The sequence below is a fragment of the Rhinopithecus roxellana genome, chromosome 2, assembly GCF_007565055.1.
Source record: "Rhinopithecus roxellana isolate Shanxi Qingling chromosome 2, ASM756505v1, whole genome shotgun sequence".
NCBI classification, from domain to species: Eukaryota; Metazoa; Chordata; class Mammalia; order Primates; family Cercopithecidae; genus Rhinopithecus; species Rhinopithecus roxellana.
In genome coordinates, this window is record NC_044550.1 from 134392716 (window position 1) to 134408581 (window position 15866).

At 51.3% G+C, this 15866-nt stretch overlaps 1 protein-coding gene across 4 annotated transcripts in view; it reads right to left on the reverse strand.

Annotated features, from left to right (window-relative positions):
* NSD2 (nuclear receptor binding SET domain protein 2) overlaps positions 1-9500 on the reverse strand; it is a 94114-nt gene extending 84614 nt beyond the window's left edge. For all 4 annotated transcript variants that reach the window (XM_030920509.1, XM_030920504.1, XM_030920500.1 and 1 more), the window contains exon 1: positions 9350-9500. The gene's annotated coding sequence lies outside the window, so the exon portion shown is untranslated. The remainder of the gene's footprint in view (positions 1-9349) is intronic.
* Between the last annotated feature and the right edge of the window lie 6366 nt (positions 9501-15866).

Sequence of the window (15866 nt, forward strand, 5' to 3'; positions counted from 1 at the left end):
TAGGAGCTTGACTGGACTCAGGTTTTTTTTTTTCTTTTTGACAAGTATTTCACAGGCTTTTCAAAGATATGACCTTTGCTCACTGTCCTTCCCCATTTCATCCCATTTCAGGCCTATAAAACCCATGGGAACAAGGACATAAGTCTTGGCTCATCACTGGCACACAGCTGATACTCAATGAATGAAGAAATATCAGACAGAAGTACACTGCCATACTGACTGGCAGAAATATAATGGCTCAGTCTTTCATCCACATACAGACAGCTGTATGTTAAAGTTTTCCCTGAGAGGCAAAACAAGTAAGTTCCCAGGGTGCAGAATCAGAGGTCAGGCCCTGCAGGAGTTCTAACTCCATCACAAACAGCCTTGTGACTTTGGATCAGTTACTTGACATCTTTGGGATTCAATTTCCTGCTGTGAGGATTCAATGAGAAGAAGATGCTTTGCTGCTCAAAGATTCGTGTAGCAAGGCTGTACAAAGATTACACCAACTCCAAATTTTGGAGGGAAAAGAACACAGAAGCCTCCTATTTCTAACATTTTTTTTTTTTTTTTGAGAGGGAGTCTCGCTCTGTCACCCAGGATATGGAGTGCAGTGGCGTGATCTCAGCTGTCTGCAAGCTCCTCCTCCCAGGTTCACGCCATTCTCCTGCTTCAGCCTCCCAGTGGCCGGGACTACAGGCACCCACCACCACGCCCGGCTAATTTTTGGTATTTTTAGTAGAGACGGGGTTTCACCGTGTTAGCTACGATGGTCTCAATCTCCTGACCTTATGATCTGCCTGCCTTGGCCTCCCAAAGTGCTGGGATTACAGGCATGAGCCACCACGCCCAGCCTCTAACACATATTTTAACCAAAAATCTAGAAATTCATGTATTTATGAAATAAAAATCATTAGGAAAACAAAATAATACCCAAAAACTATCTCCACTTGTTAACTAAGTGCTTTCCACATCTAGGCACTGAAGACAAATCAAAGGGCCCTCACCTTGAAAAATTCACATGGAGAAGAGAATGGGACAAGAGCCTGTGCAATATGCTAACTGTCATAAGAGGGCCCAGTACTCACGAAGGCATGACAAACTTGGGAGAAAACACACACACACACACACACACACACACACACACACACATACACATCAAGTGCCATGGGCCCAGGGTCTCCAACACTTGGTTCTGGTAGAAATAGTGAAAACCTTCACAGAGATGAGGGGTGAGCCATAAAACCACCACAGCAACATAAAATTAGGCAACTCAGGAAGAAGCAACAGCACATGCAAAGATCCATGGGACAGGGCACGGCTCATCACAAGAGCTACACGCAGCATGATGTGATCTCACAGCAACCACAAAGGACTGGCCAGCCCAAGACGCTAGAAAGACAGGCAGGATCACTGGCCAGAGTCACAGAGGAAAGAAAAAATACACTTTAAAAAAAAAAATGTGGTGTGTATACACACACACACACACACACACACACACACACACACACACAGATATATGAAGGAAAGACAGGCAGGAACCACACGCCATCCTCAAGATCTAGGGCTTTCTCTTCTAAGCAAACAGTGAAGTTCCAGTAACACATTTTTAGGCAGGTAGGTGAGATCAGAGCTTCCTTCTGGAAGGAAATGAGGTAGGTCAGAAGCAAGGCCCACTTTCCCTTTCCCTGGTTCACAGAGAGGTAACAGTGGTACCAGCAACTACTCAATCTTTCCATCTGTAAGGACTGGACAGGGACCCCGCTCCTGCACCACTCTCATGCTGTGGTCCAGCCCCGGCAATGCTGCCTCTGCTCATTCTCTCCCACCTGTCCACACTTCCCCAGCCTCGCCTCCTGTGCCTTGGTAAAGTCACAGTTCTCCAGCCCTGCTAGTGATGCATAAGGCTCTTCTGTGACCTCTGCCACCAGTCCATGGCCCTCCACACCTTTCCAACTCCACACCAAGGCAAACATGCTCACACCACTCCCCTTCATTCACACCATTTCTGGGACATATTATGCCCCCTAAAGCATACAAAGTACTGAGGGCTGTGTATGTATTCAAATAGTCACTGAATGCCTGACAGTCACTCAGGTACCATTCCAGGTGCTGAGGATATGACAGCAAGCCAAGCAAAAGGAGAAAAGTCCCTGCCTTCACAGATGACCCAATGCAGTCAGAAAGACACATGGAATGTCGGAGGTATGTGCTATGGAGAAAATATAAGGCAGATGGGGAGTGTCAGATAGCAACAGAGTAATTTTTTAAATTGTTTTGGCCAGGCATGGTGGCTCACGCCTGCAATCCCAACACTTTGGCAGGCCAAGGCAGGCAGATCACTTGAGGTCAGGAGATCGAGACCAGCCTGGACAACATGGCCTAGTCTCTATTAAAAATACAAAAGGCCGGGAGCGGTAGCTCAAGCCTGTAATTCCAGCACTTTGGGAGGCCGAGACGGGCGGATCACGAGGTCAGGAGATCGAGACCACCCTGGCTAACACGGTGAAACCCCGTCTCTACTAAAAATACAAAAAACTAGCCGGGCGAGGTGGCGGCGCCTGTAGTCCCAGCTACTCGGGAGGCTGAGGCAGGAGAATGGCGTGATCCCGGGAGGCGGAGCTTGCAGTGAGCTGAGATCTGGCCACTGCACTCCAGCCTGGGTGACAGAGCGAGACTCCGTCTCAAAAAAAAAAATAAAAATAAAAATAAAAATAAAAGTACAAAAAAAAAAAATTAGCCGGGTATGGTGGCACACACTTGTAATCCCAGCTACTTGGGAGGCTGAAGCAGGAGTATCTCTTGAACCCAGGAAGCAGAGGTTGTGGTGAGCCTAGATTGTGCCACTGCACTCCAGCCTGGGTGACAGAGTAAGACTCCATCTCAGAAGTGTGTGTGTACATATATAATAATTTTTTTTAATTTTATTTTTCTTTTGGGACAGAGTCTTACTGTCACCCAGTCTGGAATGCAGTGGCATAATCATGGTTCCCTGCAACCTCAAACTCCTGGGCTGGAGTGATCCTCCCGTCTTGGCTTCATAAAGCACCAGGATCACAGATACACTGTAATAGTACACGGTCACAACAGAGTACTTTAAATCTGTGGTCAGAGAAGGTGCCTGAGAGGGAGAAGTATAAGCAAAGACCTGAAGGAGGGTGAGCGGCAAGCCACACAGATACCTGGGGACAGCATTCCAGGTCAAAGGAGGAGCAAGGGCAATAGTCGGAGGCAGCAGAGCTGTACGGCTTCAGAGCAGGCAAGAGGCCCGTGTGGCTCTAAGAGAATGAGAATGGGAGTGGGTGAAGATGGAAAAGACAAGGGTCTCCCAAAACAGGCAGGGAGTCAGGAATGGCATTCAGTGTGGGGCCCAAGCTGAGACCTGGCAGAGGGAAGGAAGAGGGAAAGCATGCCTAGCCCCCACACACATGGGGTAAGGGGGCACAGGGGCAGAAGAAAGGAACAAAAACTGACCATGCAAAGGCCCAGAGGAAAAACACGGCAGAAAGAGATAAGCTGAATAACTGAGATGAAGGCAAAACGCATAGTGCAGTGAGAGTCAGAAAGCCCAGTGAGAGACTGGTCTTGGACCCCAATGGGCAGTGAGAGTCACCCCCTGAAGAGTGGGGACACATAGGACATCTGTATTTTAAAAAGACAAGGCAGTGTGTAGAGAACCACCTGAAGACAGTAAAACTGGAGTTGGAAAAATGCTTTCTGATCATTAGCCTCCATAATATAGCAGCAAAAATATATGAAAACCATCAAAATGTAAGAACATTATTAACATGCACAGATCCTCTAAAAGCATAACAATCTTTTTTTTCCTTGAGACAGAGTCTCGTGTTACCCAGGCTGGAGTGCAGTGGCGTGATTTAGGCTCATTTCAACCTCCGCCTCCCAGGCTCTGGCAAGTCTCCTGCCTCAGCCTCTCGAGTAGCTGGGATTACAGGCACCCGCCACCACGCCCGGCTAATTTTTGTACTTTTGGTAGAGACGGCGTTTCACCACATTTCCCAGGCTGGTCTCGAACTCCTTACCTCAGGTGATCTGCCTGCCTTGGCCTCCCAAAGTGCTGGGATTATAGGAGTGAGCCACCACACCGGCCAACGGCCTAATACATTTAATTCACATCATCAGCTGTCTCAATGCCAAGCAAGTCAACTTAAAAACTGAGGTTCCAATTCCTTCCAGAAAAAAACAGCATTTTTTCTACACACCCACTAGGGTAGTCCCACTACTGGGGTTCTGTGTTTAGGTTTGATTTTTTTTTGAGAGAGGGTTGTGCTATCTCCCAGGCTAGAGTGTGGTGGTATGATCATAGCTCACTGCAGCCTCAAAGTCCTGGGCTCAGGTGACCTCCCACTTCAGCCTCCCAAGTATCTAGGACTATAGGCACACACCACCATGCCCAGCTAATTTTTAAAAATTTTTGTAAAGATGGGGTCTCCCTATGTTGCCCAAGCTGGTGTCAAACTCCTAGCCTCAAGCGATCCTCCCACCTCAGCCTCCCAAAGTGTTGCAATTACAGGCATGAGCCACTGTGTCTATCCACTACTGGAGTTTTTGAGCCGAGGCCATCACTCAGCTAACCAACACTGCAATTTCTATCCTTGTATGTTTTGTTGAAACCATTAAGTATTACAGAAAGTAAGATGCTTTGAAAACTCATCTGGGGCCACGTGGTTTTAGGAAGGCAGATGCTAACACAAATCAAATTTGAAATTTTTTTTTTTTTTTTTTTTTTGAGACGAGGGTCTCGCTCTGTCGCCCAGGCTAGAGTGCAGTGGCGCAATCTCATCTCACTGCAAGCTCCACCTCCCAGGTTCACGCCATTCTCCTGCCTCACCCTCCCAAGTAGCTGGGACTACAGGCGCCCACCACTATGCCCAGCTAATTTTTTGTATTTTTAGTAGAGACAGGGTTTCACCATGTTAGCCTGGATGGTCTCAATCTCCTGACCTCGTGATCCACCCGCCTCGGCCTCCAAAGTGCTGGGATTACAGGCTTGAGTCATTGGGCCTGGCCAAAATCTGTCTTGATTTTTTTTTTTTTTTGAGAGGGAGTCTCGCTGTCTCCCAGGCTGCAGTGCCCTGGCACGATCTTGGCTCACTGCAAGCTCCGCCTCCCGGGTTAACGCCATTCTCCTTTGTCAGTCTCCTGAGTAGCTGGGACTGCAGGCATCCGCCACCACGCCCGGCTAATTTTTTTTTTTGTTTTAGTAGACATGGGATTTTACCATGTTAGCCAGGATGATTTCAATCTCCTGACCTCGTGATCTGCCCGCCTGGGCCTCCCAAAGTGCTGGGATTACAGGCGTGAGCCATCGCACCCGGCCAATCTGTCTTGATTTTTTAACCAGCAAACCAAATTTCATCAAATCAATCAATTCCTTCAAAAGCTATACTGCAGGCCAGGCACGAGGCCGAAGTGGGAGGATCACCTGAGCCCAGGCGTTCATGACCAGTCTGGGCAACATGGTGAAACTCCGACTCTACAAAAATTAGCCAGGCATGGTGGCACACGCCTGTTGTCCCAGCTACTCAGGAGGCTGAGGTAGGAGGATCGATTGAGCCCAGGTAGTCAAGGCTGCAGTGAGCTGTGATCATATGATTCCACCCTAACCTGGGTAACAGAGCAAAACTCTGTCTTTAAAAAAAAAAAGTAAAAAGCTATACTGCAACTTGGCCAGGCACAGTGGCTCACACTTGTAATCCCAGTACTTGGGGAGGCCAAGGCAGGAATATCACTTGAGGCCAGAAGTTACAGGGACCAGCCCAAACATGGCAAGACTGTCTCCATAAAAAAATTTAAAATTAGCCAAGCATGGTGGCAACTGCCTGTAGTCCTAACTACTTAGGAGACTGAGCTGGGAGGAGAGCTTGAGCCCACGAGTGCCAGGTTACAGTGAGCTATGATTACACCACTGCATTCCACACCAGGTAACAGGTGAGACCCTGTCTCGAAAGAAAAGAGCAATATTGCAACCAATAGACAAATATAAAATGCTAGAGTCCCTGGGTAACCAACATAAGTCTTTTTCTCCCCCAAAGTACTCGCTGTAAATAACCATTCATTAAAAAAGAATTAGCAAATCATACAGTTTAGAAATACAAGCCTAATCCTCTAAAGCCCCGGTGTCATCTCTTCTATTGTATTCTGTGTACTTTTTTTTTTTTTTCTGACCAAGGATAGAGAAATCGACGAGGAAGATTTCTTGCTCCATCTTGGTGGTAGTACAGATCTGTCCTATTTACTTGTTGTACTTATATACTTGCAATGTTTCAGAGTGACCTTAGCCAAGCCATTTCCTTTCTAGACTCAGCTTCTTCTCCCAGATGCTCCATTACTTACAAAACAGAGAGGCAAACAGGCCAGATATTGGCATTAAAATGGGCAGTTTGTTTACTCTAAGCCATATACCCATTTATTCAGCACTTACTGAGTGTCTGCCATGAGAAGGCACCAGCAGAGGCAATGCTGCCCAAGGCAATGACAGAGTCCTACCTCTAAGAGTTAACCCAACAGGGGAGAAAGGTCACAAGTGGCCATTAAAAAGCCATGAATTATGCTCAAAGAGGAAGGACAGGTGGCAGGCAGTCCACACCCAAGAACAGCGCACACACAAAGGCCTGGAGTCAGGACATGGTACCACATATTCGGAGAACAAGGTCACATTTACCACAATCAAGCAAAACAAGAGACTGAGGTTCAGAAGACTAAAATGCTTATCCAAAGTTGTATGCATTCTATGGCCATGAGCAGCCCACCAAAAAAAAAAAAAAAAAAAAAAAAAAAAAAAAAGGCAAAACCAAGTACCTGGATCAGAATATATGAGTACAAAGCCTTATGGCTTCTGTTCCTGCTGATTAATTATTTACTTAGAAAAGTTATTTGCCCACTTGCCCCACTAAAAAGAACAAGGCAGAGCCAGGAAGGCTGAGTGTGCCTGTAGTCCCCACTACTCAGGAGGCTGAGGTGGGAGAATCACTTGAGCGCAAAAGTTTGGGACTGAAGTGCACCATGATCGCTCTCCTCTGAAATAGCCACCGCACTCAAGCCTGGGCCACATAGAGAGACTCTGTCTCTAGAAATAAATAAATAGCACAGGACAAAATATGTTTGGATTATGAACTTCAGCACCATCTTAGCACATCCTTTCATACAAGTTCTTACTTGGTAAAGAGAATCCTGCAGCTCAGCAAGACTAATTCCAGCTACTTTTGCATGTTTTACATTGAATCTTCAAACTGTAAAAAAAAAAAGTTCACATTCTGCTATGTGAGTAAACTTTGTAAGATTTGGTTCCTTTTAGGAGAAGATAATCTGAATAGGCAGAAGGCTGTACCCATGTAACTCCCACAGGATTAGGAAGAGTGGGTAGCCTACCTATTCAGATTATCTTCCTGACTCATTCCAGGATTCCGATTAACGCTTCGTTTGGGTCCCCACATTTCAGCAGGTACTGATTTAAAAGCCCTGGATAAGTTGATTGCATAAAAACAAACCAAGTCACACCTACAGTCTGTTGACCTTATCATTTTGTTCTGTATGTCTCCACAAGTTATATTAGTTTACAAGTTACATAAGAATATGTGAGATAAATTGTCCATCATTCTTTGAAATTCACAATTACCTCATACTCTTAAAATAAAATGTTTACTGTTAGAATCAGAGGCCAGACTCTTTGATAGTAAAGCAGTCAGGAGACGATGATTTTTGTACTGAATAGATGAGAGCTGTTCACAAAAGCTTACAGAAACTCAAAATTGTGCAGCAAGTCCTCACTCTACCAACCATCAGCCCAAAACTGAAGGTTGCTGGGTTTGGGTGGCTGAGAAAATGGAAGGAAAGAAAAGGAAATGACTCAAAGTAATCGTGCTTACAGCATGAGTCCTCTTCATCTCCATTTGGCAGTTTAGATTTGAACCATCATCAGTTGTGGGGAATGAGAGCACACATCAAGCACACAAGGAAAGGTTGCGCTCACAGAACTTTGTTTGCTTTATGTTGCTGGCGTTCTGCTTTTTAAAATATTGTTGCTCTCATCACATTTAAATATGTAACTAGTGCGCTTAAAACATTTTGGGAAAATTAAAAAGTTTAAGTCCCAAGTTCATAAATGGGATGGCTCCTAAGTTATTTTCCATGTTGATAATATTTAAAATACACAAAATAGAGTCAATATAATCAATGCGTGATGTTGGCATTTAACTCATTTAAAAATCAAGGCTTGAAAGTCTGTGAAGTAGGTGGGTAGTACTGAAGAGCTCCTCCTAAGCCAGGTCTGAACTTTATCAAATTAGTCTTGTCTTCACAGGGTCTGTTCACACACACACACACACAATACACGTTATCTACCTAAAAATGACTAACGTCACCACATCAGTTTTGATACTATGTTTCAACTTGAATGCCAAAGCCCATCGTGGGCACAGAAAGATTCGTGCTGCAATGGGTCCTATACAATATCCTCATCCATTTTATTTCTACCGAAAGTCAAGACCAGCATTTTTTAAACGCCGAGATTTTAAACCACGGTTCCTGTGAGTGGAGCAAAACCAGCCATTCAGTCGCCAGGTCCCATCTCATGTCCTGAGGCTTCAAGGACTATCAATCTCTATCCTGGTGCAAGGGGAACATCCCAGGTGGGAGGCCCGGAGGCCGAGGGCGCGCAGCCCCCCAGCAGGGTACCCACGCCCGGCTCACCCCCGCCTCCACCTGCCAAGGGCCGGACCGCGGCCCGGCTTCCCAGGGGAGCGCCCGCGCTGACCAACGCCCGGGCGCCGCGAGTGTCAACGCCGGACACCGCCTGCAAACAAAAAGCGACCCTCGGCCCGACCCCTGGCCCTGGCGCCGGCCCCGGGACCCCAACCTGCCCCTCCCACCGCGGCCGCCCCGGACCGGGGGCGCCGCACAAAGGCCGGCCCGACCCGCTCGGCGCCGCGGGAACAAAGGCGGCCGCCTCGGCCGGGCCCGGCACAGGTGCAGCCGCAGGGCCCGGCCGGGCCCAACATGGCCGCGCCCGCCCGCCCGGCCCCGTTAGCCGCCGCCGCCCGCAGACCGCCGCCCCTCCCCTGCCCGGACGCGTCCCGGCCTCCGCGGTCCGCCCGGTCCTCCCGCCGGCCCTCAGGCCTCCGCGGTCCCCCCGGTCCCCACGACCCTCTCGGGCCGCTCGGCCTCCCGGTCCCCCATCTCCTGAGCCGGCCCCTCAGGCTTCCTCGGTGCCCTCAGTCCTCCCGGGGCTCCCGCCCCCTCAGGCCTCCGCGGTCCTCCCCACCGCCCCTCAGGCCTCCCACAGCCCGGCCTCCCGGCCCCAGCCCCGGCGGTTGGCGGCCCGCGACGGTTGGGCGGGCGCCCCAGTGACCTGCGGTGCGTCGCATCCTCGGCGGGCGGCTCTCCGGAGCGGCAGGCTAGGAGGGGGCCGGGGCCGTGCGGCGTAAGGGCCCAGACGGGGAGGGGGCGGCGGCGGCGGGCGCAGCGCGGCCAGGCCGAGGCTCTCGCGCGCGGCGCCGACCCCGCCCCCGCGCCTCCCGCCCGCCGCCGCCGCCGCCGCCGGGGCCGCCGCCGCCTCGCAGAAGCCGCGGGAAAAGAGCGCGCCGCTGATTGGCTGCCGCGCTCGCGGGGCCCGCGGACCGGGCTTTTCAAATCCGCGCCGGGGCCGCGCACGGGCGGGGCGGGCAGGCACGCGGTGAGTGGTGGCCGCGCGGCCGGGCGGGGCTGGCAGCGCCGGGAGGGCAGGGCCGCGGGCCCCGCGAGCCGCCTCAGAGGAGCGCCGGGCGCGCGCCCTGCTCCCGCTACTCGGCGGCGCGCACCCGGCTCAGACCCGGCGGCCTCGGGCGCCGCGCGCAGTGACGTCACGGTCCGTGCCCAATCACCGTCCGGAGCCGGCGCCCCAGAGCCGTGGGCGCGCGGCCGCGTAGGCCGGCGTTGGGCGCGCGGCCCGCCCGCGCGGGTCCGCAAACTCCTGTCCCGTGAGAGGGGCGCGGAGCCTGGGGCCTGGGGCCTGGGGCCGCGGGAGGCGGTTGGCGGCGTGCGCCTCGCGGAGCGGGGACGGGTGGGGAAACCGTCGCAGAGGCCCCGCCGTTGCGGACCCGGGGCCTCAACACAGACGTGGCGGAGAGAGTCAGACGCCGCGACGGGGCAGGGCAGGGCGTCGTGCTCTTCCCGCCTAACGGCCGCAGGGCGTGAATAACGAGTCCCCCCGGCGAGGGTCCGGCCCGGAGCTGGGTGCGGCTGCGGGAGGACCGCTCGCAAGGGGAGGACGCCGGGTCCAGGGGCGCTGCCCCAGCGCCGCTGCGGTGGCGCCGGGCTTAGGGGGGTGGCGCGGGCGTGCGGCACTGGGAGAAGGAGGAAGCGGCGCGGGCGAGCGGGGAGGTCAGACGCTGCAAAAAGCGAGAGGGCCGGGCCGCTGAAGCCGATGTGGTTTGCTGCCTGCCTCTCATGGAAGTTCGGCTCCTGCCTCCAGGTGCTGCCTGAGCCGGCGGCCTTGGGTTTTCTGTCAAGCAGGTTCAGGGAGCCGGGGACACCTTCGGCCTTGAGCTTTAGTGTCTGCTCGAGCTTTACAGGCCTAGCTTGAGGCCTCGTTGAGAAGAGGGCCCAGGGGAGCCTGGCGACAGTTTGGTCAAGCAGAGCTTTGTTAAAGTGCGCCACCCGGGTTCCCCTCAAGAAGGGTCTTGCTACCCGGCCTCGGCTATAGAACGCCACCTCAGCCCAGGTCCTGCCTCCCCGGACCCAGCTCCAGCCGCCAAGGAGTGGCCACAGCTCACCTCCCCTCTTTCTCTCCCGCGCCACCTCCACTGTTGTCCCTTCACAGGTGCTGGGCCCTGTATGGGTTGAGTTGTGCCCCGCGCAGAAAAAAAGTTGCTGCAAGACTTAAACTGTAAGGCTACAGTAATTGAGACATTGTGGTACTGGTGGAAAAATACACAAATAGATCCATGAACAAAATAGAGAACCCGGATATAGACCACATAATGGAGTCAACTGAGCTTGACTTTAGGAAATGGAGAAAAGACATTCTTTTCAACAAATGGTGCTGGAACAACTGGATGTCCTCGTGCAAAAAAAATGAGGCTAGACACAGACTTTACACCCTAAACAAAAATTAATTCAAAATGGAGCCAAGGCCAGTGGCTCACACCTGTGAGAAGTGTGAGCCAGCACTGTGGGAGGGCAAAGTGGAAGGATTGCTTGAGCCCAGGAGTTGGAGACCAGACTGGGCAACATAGCAAGACCTCGTCTCTATCAGCAAACAAATAAATGAATTTGTTAAATTACGGCCAGGGGCGGGCACGGTGGCTCACACCTTTAACACAAGCACTTTGGAAGGCCGAGACAGGTGGATCGCCTGAGGTCAGGAGTTCCAGACCAGCCTAGCCAACATGGTGAAACGCCGTCTCTACTAAAAAAAAAAGACAAAAATTAGCCATGCATAGTGGTGGGCACCTGTAATCCTAGCTATTCAGGAGGCTGAGGCAGGCGAATCACTTGAACCTAAGAGGTGGAGGTTGCAGTGAGCCGAGATCATGCCACTGCACTCTAGCCTGGGTGACAAGACTGTCTCAAAAATAAAAATAAAAAATAACAAAAAGTGGACAAGCCAGGCACAGTGGCTCACACCTATAGTTCGTTATTTGGAAATCCGAGGCAGGTGGATCACTTGAATCCAGGAGTTCTGGACTATGCCAATCAGGTGTCTGCACTAAGTTTGCCATCAATATGGTGACTTCCCAGGAGCTGGGAACCACCAGGTTGCCTAAGGAGAGGGGAGCCAGCCCAGGTCAGAAGCAGAGCAGGTCAAAACTCCCATGCTGATCAGTAGTGGGATTGCACCTGTGAATAGCCACTGTACTTCGGCCAGTACAACATAGCAAGACCTTGTCTTAAAAAGTGGACAAAAAGGCAGTAGCTCACACCTGTAATCCCAGCATTTTGGGAGGCCAAGGCAGGAGGATCCCTTAAGGCTAGGAGTTTGAAACCAGCCCGATCAACATAATGAAATCTTGTCTCTACAAAAAATAAAACAGCCAGGCATGGTGGTGCATGCCTGTAGTCTCAGCTACTCAGGAGGCTGAAGCAGAGGGATCTCTTGAGCCCAAGAGTTACATGAGGCTACAGCGAGCTGTGATTGCACCACTGCATTTCAATCTGGGCAACAGAATGTGATCCTGTCTACAGTAAAGTGGACAAAACACCTCCACAGATGCCTCCTCCCTAAAGTACATATCCAGATGGTAAGGATGCACGTGAAAAGAAGATCCTCACTGTCAGGGTGTAATCTCAACTACTCAGGAGGCTGAGGTGGGATGACTGCTTGAGCCCAGGAGTTTGAATACAGCAAGACCCCATCTCTCAAAAATAAGAGGAAGAGAGACCTGGGCTAGCAGTTAATATGCTCAGCCCCCTTGTCATGGGACGCCTGGGACGCTTCAGAGAGTCCTCACCAGCAAGAAGGCTCTCATCAGACACACCCCTTGGACCTTGAACTTACCAACCTCCATAACCGTAAGAAATAAATTCCGGCCAGGTGCAGTGACTCATGCCTGAGACCACCCTGAGCAACATGGCAAAACTCCATCTCTATAAAAAAAAAAAAACTACAAAATCAACTGGGTGTGGTGGTACATGCCTATAGTCCCAGGTATTCAGGAGACTGGGTGGGAGGATCACTTGAGCTCAGGAGGTTGAGGCTGAGTGAGCCATGATTGTGCCACTGCCACTGCACTCCAGCCTGGGCAACAGTGAGACCCTGTCTCAAAAATAAGTAAATAAATTCATTTTCTTTATGAATCACCCAGTTTCAGGTAGTCTGCTATAAGCAACAAAAAACTAAGAAGCCAATCTGAAAGGGCTACAAACTTGTATGATTCCAATTCCATGACATTCTGGAAAAGGCAAAACTATGGAGACAAAAGATTAGCCAGGAGTTAGGGCAGGGAGGGATGAATACGCAGAGCACAGATGATGTTTAGGACAGTGAAAATACTCTGTATGACACTATAACAGTAGATACAAGAATGTACAGCACCAAGAGTGAACCCAAAACTGGATTTTCAGTGATAATGATGTGACAATGTGGGGTCATTGATTATAAGAAATGTACTACTCTAATGGGGAATGCTGATGATGGGGGAGGCTGGGTATGTAGGTGAGAAGGGACTATATGGGACCTGGGTGCACTTTCTGCTCAATTTTGCTGTATAACTAAAACTGCTGTAAAAACTAAACTTTAGGCTGGGCACAGTGGCTCACCCCTGTTAATCCCAGCATGGGAGGCTGAGGCGGATGGATCACCTGAGGTCAGGAGTTCAAGACTAGCCTGACCAATGTGGCAAAACCCCGTCTCTACTAGAAATACAAAAATTAGCCAGGTGTGGTGGCAGGCACCTGTAATCCCAGCTCCTCGGGGGGCTGAGGCAGGATAATCACTTGAATCTGGGAGGCGGAGGTTGCAGTGAGCCAAGATCGCACCATTGCACTCCAACCTGGACAATAGAGTGAGACTCCGTCTCAAAAAGAAAAAGAAAAACCCCACAAAAATTGAGTGGGTGACAGAGTGAGACCTTGTCTCATAAAAGAAAAAAAAAGGCCGGGTGTGGCGGCTCACGCCTGTAATCCCACCACTTTGGGAGGCCAAGCCGGGCAGATCACCTGAGGTCAAGAGTTCAAGACCAGCCTGGCCAACATGGTGAAACCCATTCTCTACTAAAAATGCAAATATTGGGCTGGGCACAGTGGCACGTGCTTGTAATCCCAGCGACTCTGGAGGCTGAGGCAGGAGAATTGCTTGAACCCAGGAGGTGGTGGTTGCAGTGAGCCGAGATCACGCCACTGTACTGCAGCCTGGGCAACAGAACAAGACTCTGTCTGAAGAAATAAACATGTAAAAATTAGGCTGGGCGCGGTGGCTCACGCCTGTAATCCCAGCACTTTGGGAGGCCGAGACGGGCGGATCACGAGGTCAGGAGATCGAGACCATCCTGGCTAACATGGTGAAACCCCGTCTCTACTAAAAAATACAAAAAAACTAGCCGGGGCGAGGTGGCGGGTGCCTGTAGTCCCAGCTACTCTGGAGGCTGAGGCAGGAGAATGGCGTAAAACCCGGGAGGCGGAGCTTGCAGTGAGCTGAGATCCGGCCACTGCACTCCAGCCCGGGCGACAGAGCAAGATTCCGTCTCAAAAAAAAAAAAAAAAAAAAAATTAAACTTTATTAGTTAAGAAAAAAGATACATTGAAGTCTTAACTCCCAATACCTCAGAATGTGGTCTCATTGGAGATGAGGGTCTTTTTTTTTTTTTTTTTTTTTTTTTGAGACAGAGTCTCACTCTGTGGCCCAGGCTGGAGTGCAGTGGCCGGATCTCAGCTCACTGCAAGCTCCGCCTCCTGGGTTTACGCCATTCTCCTGTCTCAGCCTCCCGAGTAGCTAGGACTACAGGCGCCCGCCACGGCGCCCGCCACCTCGCCCGGCTAGTTTTTTGTATTTTTTAGTAGAGACGGGGTTTCACCGTGTTAGCCAGGATGGTCTTGATCTCCTGACCTCGTGATCCGCTCGTCTCGGCCTCCCAAAGTGCTGGGATTACAGGCTTGAGCCACCACGCCCGGCTGGAGATGAGGGTCTTTCTAGAAGTAATCAAGTTAAAATGTGGTCATTAGGGTGGGCCCTAATCCAGTATGACTGTATCCTTATAAAAAGGGAAAATTTGGAGACAGGCACACCAAGGAGAGGCCATGTGAAGATGAAAGTAGAGGTCAGGGTGATGCTTCCTAACGCCAATGACTGCTGGCAGGAGGATGGGACCCATTCTCCCTGGCAACCTAAGAAGGAACCAACTTTGGAAATACTTTGATCTCAGGTGTCTGGCCTCCTAAACTGTTTAAGCTACCCAGTCTGTGGTGTTTGCTACAGTAACCCGAGCAGACTGATACTGTCCCTAATAAGGCTTCTGGAGAACCTGACCTATGGCAGCTGAAGTGGCTGGATTAGAGTTGGGGACATGGGGATGAGGTGGCAAGGACAGTGGGCTTGGACTCAGGCAGTGGAGACAGACATTTATGAAGACTCGGGGCTGGTGCAGGTATGGGGGCAGAGGGAGGTGAGCAGTGGCTTTTTTCCTTCCCAGGATCCTGAGCACTGTCCCCACAGCAGAAGCACAGCCTTTGGCACTGGAGCTGTGAGAGCCAGGCAAGCCCCTCCACCCTTTGGAGGCTGTCTGTACAATGGGAACACATGACAGGAGCCAGCCTGGGAGCCTCCCATATGGTGCTCAGCCCGCGCTCTTTTCTAGTAGACTGGGTTCCTGCCCAGGCCCCAACTCCAGGTGCTGGTGTGGGTACTAGAAGGGGTGCCGGGAGCTGAGATGTGAGCTCTCTGGACAAGGCTGTGTACCCACAGTCCTGGTTTCTGGGCCTCAGACACCTTAGGCTGCAGAGTAAGACATCTGCTGGTGCAGCCTCCAGACTTTTGCAGCCAGGTCACCTGCAGATAGAAACAGGCACCCAGCTGTGCCCTGCTGTTGAGACCAGGTGCTGTGACCCAAGGCTGCAGCCCTGGCCCAGCCTACTCCTAAATCCTCCAGGTCTCTCCAGTCACTCAGGAGTGCTCAAAGTCCAGTACTCCTTCTCCTGGTCTGAAAGGGATGAGAAAAAGGTCCTTAAGGCCAGGCAGGGTCCATTAAAAGCAAGCAGGATGAGAGTGGGGAGCCTGAGGTTTTAGGTCCAGGAAGAACCTCAAGGGCAGGCGGACAGAACAAAGCCTGCTCAAAAAGACCCCTTGGTGATCAGCCACAGGCTACCTCTGCTTCCCACTAGAGAAGGGACTGGCCTGGAGTACACTGGGGCCCAAGGAAGCCCTCCCCAGGGTCCCCACTGGAAGGGGTTACCAA